Here is an 8,695-nt window from a genome sequence, read left to right as displayed (position 1 = left end):
ACTTAGAATGTGGGCATAAGTGTCGTGCGTGAGTGTGAATACTATGACGTGATTGAAATGTGGGTGATTGAATGTGATTGTATGCCATTTGGTAATGATGAACAATGTGGAATGGTTGAATATGTGGAAAGCTATGAATGGTTCAGCGATATATTAGGGTGTGGAAGATGGGGCAGTAGAAATACCTTGGGGAAGAGAGGGTGGTGTTGTTAGCAATCTACACTAGCAAGTGCACTAGGATTGCAGCAAGTGATGAGTAAATTTAAGATCCAAATATCATCTCCACAGGGAATTTAGATTCAAGTATCACTTCATAGAATTATAACCATTTAATCTTTTCAAAATTGTAAGGAGAGTAGTAACGTGTAATACAGCAAACTAGAACAACTGAAAGTAAAAAGAACTTGCAGAAAACAGAACGATGAACACACAATTATGTGATAACAGAGGGAGAAACCATATCTAGGGAATTGCTTCACCAAAACTCCAATGTTTAATCAATAAAGTTCTGAATTACCAAGCAATTGGAAAGAATGACAATCAGTTTCACATTATATTATTCAGAGGTTAATTCCTTAACTCAGTGAACCTAACATTCAATTAAACCATTCTAATTCCTTAGATTTGATTCAATTTAATATTGCTTTAAGTGTAAGAAACCAGAAGATTGCAAGATCAAAGTTCCTTATCCCTAAGAAAACTATAATCTCGGTGATTGGTTCAGATCTGAGGAACAAATTCAATTTCCATTGACAAAAGTTCCTCTGAATTTAGTTAATCAAATTTCCATTCAATTTCCATGTGAAGTTCAGAATCAATCACACATTCTATTCCAAAGCTTGAAATTCAGATCCAAAACAACTCAACATGTTCGTTTCAGATCTACAATCCCTAACTATGAATGAATTACACAGCCATGGCAGCAGAGAAAAGAAAAGAAAGAGAAGAAGAGAAGAAGAAACTCAGAAACGCCATGGAAGCCTGCTCCACTCCGATTCCTCTTCGTGAAGCTCCAACATTCGAATCCTCACTCATCTCTCTCACTTCCTCTAACAAGAAGCTAACTAAAAAAACTGAAAATGAACATAATCCCCTCATTTCTGGATCGTTTCTGGTATTTATAAAATTTTCCAGATTTTCACGTTATCACTTTTATGAGAAATAGTAGTTACGCAGAGAGTTTTTGGTTGCACGTTAACACTTTTCCCAGAAATAGTGGCCACGTGCATTTTCCTGATATTGAGGGCTCTCTGGAACTATTACTCTTGATGATAAAAGTGACAACGCAGAGCCAAGGTAGTTGCACGTTATCACTATTGTTGACTATGCGCAACTCACCATGTTGAAGACTCTCTGGAACGATCCCTTTTGATGACAATAGTGGTTACGCAAAGCTTTCCTGATATTTTGCCTCTCTGGAACTATCACTTTTAATGATAAAAGTGGTTACGCAGAGCTTTCCTTCTTCTTTGAGCTCTGAAGTGATCACTTTCACTGATAATAGTGATCACGCCTGCAATTTCTTATTCTTGAGTTTTTGGAGTCCAAACTTGCTTCTTTCCTCTTCCTTGTCATCAAACCTCCATGGATATGATCCTTGCTCAATTTATTCCTTCAAAAACAAGATTAAAAATTTAATTCCTAAGCAAAAATTTCACAATTGCTAAAATAACTACAAATTTAAACAAACTTCAATTCCTTCTCTTTTTCTAAGTTTTTCTGTTTTCTTTATATATTTTTCTTATCAAATGTGTTAGAATTATGCTAAAATATTAGTCAAAAGATCAGAGGCATTTTGAGTGAATGACTTTAAAACTAGTCTGGTTTAGCATCAATTCACATTAAATCCCTCAATTATGCAGCAAACAAATTGTTTTTGTGCAGCAGAATTTTCATTTTCCTTTTTCTTCTCTTACTTCCATTTACTCTTTCCTTTTTCTCGATTTTCTTTTTCTTTTTCTCTGCAACAGTTTACTGTGAATTTCTTCTTTTTGCTCTCCATTTTTCTCTTTTCAACTCAGATTCTGTTTTTGAACTCATGTTTTACTCTTTCCACAGTTTTGCTGCATAATTTTTCATTTTTCTGCAGCACTTTTGTTCTTTCTTTTTGACTTTTTGAACTCAAACTTAGATAGCTTGCTATTCCCCTACCCCAAACTTAAAAATTTGCTTGTCCTCAAGCAACTTAATTGAATGTTACCCCAAACTTAGTTTTAAAAACTCATTCTTGATTAAACTCATAGTGCCTTTGATCAATTGGAATGGTAAAATTGGTTTTTCAGCAAGGCGTGTAATGAAGTTAACTCAAGAAAAGGGAATATTAAGCTCTAAGGGGTAAAGTAGGGCAATTAATCATAAGGGAAGGTATTTTAGGCTAACTAAGTATATCAAACATGGCCTCTATCATGTGTGTGAGAACTGTAACATGCATATTCAATTAAGAACAAGGGCAAGTTCTAGAGAATGCAGTAAAATTTGATTAATCACACAAGAAAAAGAAATAGGCAGCTCAAGTCTCACTAGGCATTTATAAGTGATCATGTGGATTAATGAAAACACAATTCACTTTTCAAAAATATATGCACCTAGTGGCAACTGCCTCATTTTTGAAAATACAAGTGTGATCTCATTTTGAGAATGGGACAAACAACTTAAAAAGAAATTCACACAGAATTCACAACCAGCAGTTTATTATCTATTCTAGTATTTTGGTGTTTTTCAAAAACAATTCAGTGTAATGTGAGGCTACACATGAATAAGAGGTAGAGAATGAAACCCCCCTTTCATGGCAGCTTGTGCAAGAGTCACCTTCCAATGTGTGTGAGTGTTGTGTGTGTGACATTCTCTGTGCGTACTCACTCTTGACAGAAAAAGGAAGCGTTCTAGAGAGCTCATTTTTCCATTTGTCTCCGTGTGATCACTTTTATCAGTAAAAGTGATTGTTCCAGCAGAAAACCTCAAATTGCATTCTCTGCGTAGCTTCTTTTCTGCAATAAAGTGACTCCAGTCATTAATCAAATACCTCTAAAACCTCAATTAATTCAATTTTCACTCTTGAATCCATCAAATACACACTCTCCACATTGAATCTCAGTTCAAGTATCTCAATTGTGCCTCAGAAAATCAGAATTAGCAGAATATTCACATACATTATACAGAAACTTCCAGAAATTGGTAAAATCAGATTATGTAGAATCTTAAACTCTTAACTACACATTCACCTCATCAATTCTCAAATTAAGCAACCAAATGCACCTCAGAAACTCAGATTCAGCAGTATTTGTGTAGAATTTTTGCAGCATATCAGAAATTTACAGAACAATAATATGCAAAATTCTAAAAACACTATAGAAAGCTTAAATTGGGTTAGAAATGTGACTTGCATCTCACAAAGCGCTTCTTTAATGTCACTAGCTTGACATTAGTTGTTCCTCACTCAAGAGGAACCAATTTCAAGCATGATATGTTTCTTGCAAACTCTTCTCCATGATAGATCTTCAATCTTTGGCCATTGACCTTGAATTCCCTCCCTGTTTTCTGATCTTCTATAAGAATTGCTCCAAAGGGAGAAGTCTCTTTAATTAAAAATGGTCCAGACCATCTAGATTTCAGTTTCTCGGGAAGCAATTTTAATCTCGAATTGAATAGCAGCACTTGCTAGCCAGGTTTGAAATCTTTTTGCAGAATGAACTTGTCATGGATTCTCTTGGTTCTTTCTTTGTACAACTTTGCATTCTCATATGATTGTTGTCTGAATTCCTCCAATTCATGCAACTGCAAAACTCTCTTCCTTCCAGCACTTGATAGATCGAAATTAAGCCATTTTGTAGTCCAATATGCTCTATGTTCCAGCTCTAGAGGTAGGTGACAGGCCTTTCCAAATACTAACTGATATGGAGACATACCAATTGGAGTTTTAAAAGCAGTTCTGTATGCCCACAATGAATCATCCAACCTCTTTGACCAATCCTTCCTTGAGCTGTTCACTACTTTCTCTAGAATTTGCTTGATTTCCCTATTTGAGACTTCCACTTGTCCACTTGTTTGTGGATGGTATGGAGTAGCAACTTTATGCTTCACACCATATTTCATTAATACAGCTTCAAGATACTTGTTGCAGAAGTGAGTACCTCCATCACTTATCAGCACTCTAGGTACACCAAATCTAGAAAAAATGTTCTTTCTTATAAAAGAAATCACTACCTTTGCATCATTTGATCTGGTGGGAATTGCTTCTACCCATTTAGACACATAATCCACTGCTACTAGGATGTATTCGTGTTAAAATGATGGGGGAAATAGTCCCATGAAATCAATCCCCCATACATCAAATAGTTCCACTTCTAAGATGTTGGTTAATGGCAGCTCATGTCTTCTTGAGATATTTCCAATTCTTTGACATTTGTCACAGTTTTCTACATACCTCTTGGCATCTTTGAAGAGTGTAGGCCAAAAGAAACCTGCTTGTAAAACTTTTGCAGCAGTCCTTGAACTTGCATGGTGGCCTCCATATTCTGAATTATGACAATGCCATAATATCTCAGCTTGCTCACTTTGTGGAATGCATCTTCTAAGTAACCCATCTACTCCAATTTTGAACAAGTATGGGTCTTCCCACACATAGAATTTGCTGTCATGTAAGAACTTCTTCTTTTGTTGCCAAGCAAACCTCTTTGGAATGAATTGAGTGGCTTTAAAATTTGCAATGTCAGCAAACCAAGGCATGTTATCCACCGCAAACAGCTTTTCATCTGGAAATTCTTCATTTATTTCCAATGATTCAGTCGTTGAACTCTCCAAAGGTAATCTGGATAGGTGGTCAGCAACACTGTTTTCTTTCCCTTTCTTGTCTTTGATCTCTAGCTCAAATTCTTGGAGGAGTAGAATCCATCTTAATAATCTGGGCTTTGCATCCTATTTTGTCAAAAGATATTTAAGAGCAGCATGATCAGTGTATACAATCACTTTTGAACCCATTAAATATGATCTGAACTTATCAAAAGCATATACAACAGCTAAAAGTTCTTTTTCTGTTGTTGTGTAATTCACTTGTGAAGGATTTAACACTTTGCTTGAATAATAGATAGCATGTAATTTCCTATCTTTTCTCTGTCCTAACACAGCACCTACTGCACTATCGCTTGCATCACACATGAGTTCAAAAGGTAATTTCCAATATGGTTTTGCAAGAATAGGTGCCGAAATCAGTTTCTCTTTTAAAACAAAAAATGCATGCAAACAATTATCATCAAATATGAAATCTGCATCCTTTATAAGTAAATTACTCAAGGGTTTAACAATCTTGGAAAAATCTTTTATGAATCTTCTATAAAAACCAGCATGTCCTAAAAAACTTCTAACTCCCTTAACATTGAAAGGTGGAGGCAATTTACTAATGACTTCTATTTTAGCTTGGTCCACCTCCATTCCTTTCTCTGAAATTTTGTGACCAAGGACAATGCCTTCTTGTACCATGAAATGGCGCTTCTCCCAATTTAACACAAGGTTAGTGTCTTGACATCTCTGCAAAACAGTGGATAGATTAGCTAAACAATCATCAAAAGAATCACCAAAAATAGAAAAATCATCCATGAACACTTCTATGATGTTTTCTACCAAATCAGAAAAAATAGAAAGCATTCATCTTTGGAAAGTGGCAGGGGCATTACACAAACCAAATGGCATTCTCCTATATGCAAAGACTCCAAATGGACATGTAAATGCAGTTTTCTCTTGATCTAAAGGATCCACAGCTATTTGATTATATCCTGAATACCCATCAAGAAAACAATAAAATGAATGTCCAGCAAGTCTTTCTAGCATTTGGTCTGCAAATGGTAATGGGAAATGGTCTTTTCTGGTTGCATCATTTAATTTCCTATAGTCTATGCACATTCTCCATCCAGTCACAGTCCTAGTAGGGACAAGTTCATTCTTTTCATTAGGTACAACTGTCATACCACCTTTCTTTGGAACAACTTGGACTGGACTTACCCAATTGCTGTCAGAAATAGGATATATTATTTCTGCATCTAACAGCTTTATTACCTCCTTTTTAACTACCTCTTTCATGGCTGGGTTTAACCTCCTTTGTGGCTGCACAACAGGTTTAAAATTCTCTTCAAATAAAATTCTGTGCTTACAAAATGAAGGATTTATACCTTTCAGATCTGCAATACTCCATCCAATTGCATATTTGTGTTCTCTCAAAATTCTGAGCAATTTTTCCTCTTGTTCTTCCTTAAGTTCATTATTGATGATGACTGGATCTTCATGTTTCTCATCCAGAAATGCATACCGCAGGTGGGAAGGAAGTTGTTTCAGTTCTAGCTTTTGCTTTTCCTCTTCTTTATCATCCTTTTCTAGCTTCTCCTTCACTGAATTTTCTGCAGATTTTTGAATTGGCAGAGCTTCTAGTTGCTGCTGCACTTCCATAATGTATTCTTCATGCAGAAGTTCAGATTTGTTATTCCCTGCAGATATTATTTCTTCTAACACAGCAAGTTCATCAATTTCATTAATATGGCGTTGTGTAATAAAAGCATCCAGTATATCTACCTTCATACATGTACTATATTCAATTGGATATTTTAAAGCTTCAAACACATTAAATACTACCTTCTCATCTTGAACTCGAAGCATAAGTTCACCTTTCTGCACATCTATTAAGGCTCTTCCGGTTGCAAGAAATGGTCTCCCTAGGATCAAAGGAATGTTAGAATCCACCTCCATGTCTAGAATTACAAAATCTGCAGGAAAAATGAACTTATCAACTTTAACTAATAAATCTTCAACAACTCCATATGGATAAGTGTATGATCTATCAGCTAGCTGCAGTGTAATGTTGGTGGGCTTCACTTCCTCTATGCCAAGTTTCTGCAGAACAGCCAATGGCATCAGATTTATGCTTGCTCCCAAGTCACACAATGCTCTTCCCACAGTGCAGTTTCCTATTTCACAAGGAATGCTAAATGATCCAAGATCTTTCAGTTTTTGAGGAAGCTTTCTCTTGAGAATGGCACTGCACTCCTCTGTCAAAGGTACTATTTTATCATGCTCTAGCTTTCTTTTTTTGGAAAGTAGTTCTTTCATAAACTTTGCATATGAAGGCATTTGCTCCAAAGCTTCTGCAAAAGGAATATTGATTTGTAATTTCTTAAAGACATTCATAAACCTTTCAAATTGTTCCTCTTGTTTAGGATTTTGGACTCTTTGAGGATAGGACAGCCTCTTGTATTTTTCTGGATCTATTGGCTTATAAGCTTCCTCAAAGAGTTGCTTTTTGGTTTTCCTTTCAGAATTCATAGGAACATTTACTTTTTCTTCTGAATGGTCTTTCTTCAATAGCTTAAAATTTCATTGTTGCAGATTTTGTTCAATTTTTCTCTCTGTTGCACCATTCACTTTCTTTTCTGCTGGTTTAGGGCTTGCAACTACAGCTCCACTCCTTGTAGTTATGGCTTGACATTGCTCTTTAGGATTGATTACTGTATTGCTTGGAAATCTTCCTTCATCCCTGTTGGATAATTGTTCAGCTAATTGTCCGATCTGTGTCTCTAGTTTCTTCATGAAAGCTTCTTGGTTTTTGAAGCTTGTTTGAGTCACCTTCATGAATTGCAGCATAGTCTCTTCCATCTCAGTCAACCTCTCATTCATAGGCTTGGAAAATTTCTGATTTCCTTGAGGTTGAGTGGATAAATTCCTCTGAAAATAAGGCTATTGTGTTACTAGACCTGCATTAGAAAAAGGCAAATTTGAGTTAGAATTCTTTGCAGCAGAATATTGATTATTCGAATTAGAATACTGCTGAATTATATTATTCGAAAATTGAAATCCTGGGGGATATGATGGCTGTTGTCTCTGAAAATTATTCATATAATTCACTTGCTCTTGTGTTTCACTTGTAGATGCCTCACATGCACCATTTGCATGGTTTCCTCCACAAAAATCACAACTTAGCTGACTGGTAGGCATACTCCCTGTTTGCAGGTTGCTGATTTGTTGTATTAAGGCAGCTAATTGTTCTGAAAACATTTGATTTTGTAGCTGATTCTGTGCAAGAAAGGTTTCCAAAACCTTAGCTTCATGACCAGAATTTCGTCCTTGATTTCTTGAGTTTGAATTCTGATACATTGAAGATGCCATCATCTCAATAATTCTCTGAGCTTCTTCCAAGGACTTTGTATTTAATGAACCTCCAGCAGCAGCATCAACCATTGTTCTTGTTACTGCATTCATCCCATTATAAAAAGTCTCCAATTGCATCTAATCTGGAATACAATGATGTGGACACCTTCTAAGCAATTCTTTGTATCTTTCCCAAGCTTCATACAATGATTCCCCTTCTTGCTGCACAAAGGATGTAATTTCTCCTCTCAACTTAGCAGCTTTGGATTGAGGGAAGTACTTAGTTAAAAACTTATTCACAAGTTCTGTCCAGGTTGTGATGCTTCCTTGTGGTTGAGCTTGTAACCAACATTTTGCTCTATCTCTCAAGGAAAAAGGAAATAGTCTTAATTTGATAGCTTCTTCACTAACTCCATTCATTCTTATGGTGTCACATAGCTGCAGAAAATTTGAAATATGCAGGTTAGGATCATCAGAATTTCCTCCAAAAAACTGATCCTGTTGGACTAAATGTAGTAGGGCATGTTTAATCTCAAAATGGTTGGCTTGAATAGTTGGCCTAATTATA

The 8,695-nt window shown here is 35.9% G+C and overlaps 1 non-coding gene across 1 annotated transcript; it reads left to right on the top strand.

Annotated features, from left to right (window-relative positions):
- The first annotated feature begins 8,275 nt into the window (after positions 1 to 8,275).
- LOC113851650 lies at positions 8,276 to 8,382 on the top strand. Its single transcript, XR_003502222.1, has one exon. It is a non-coding gene; the product is annotated as a small nucleolar RNA R71 (small nucleolar RNA).
- Positions 8,383 to 8,695: the final 313 nt, after the last annotated feature.

Source organism: Abrus precatorius, unplaced genomic scaffold, assembly GCF_003935025.1.
Source record: "Abrus precatorius isolate BTA unplaced genomic scaffold, Abrus_2018 Scaffold9, whole genome shotgun sequence".
In the NCBI taxonomy this organism is placed as follows: Eukaryota; Viridiplantae; Streptophyta; class Magnoliopsida; order Fabales; family Fabaceae; genus Abrus; species Abrus precatorius.
Note: the sequence above shows the minus strand (reverse complement) of the source record. Positions and strands in the feature narration are given on the sequence as shown.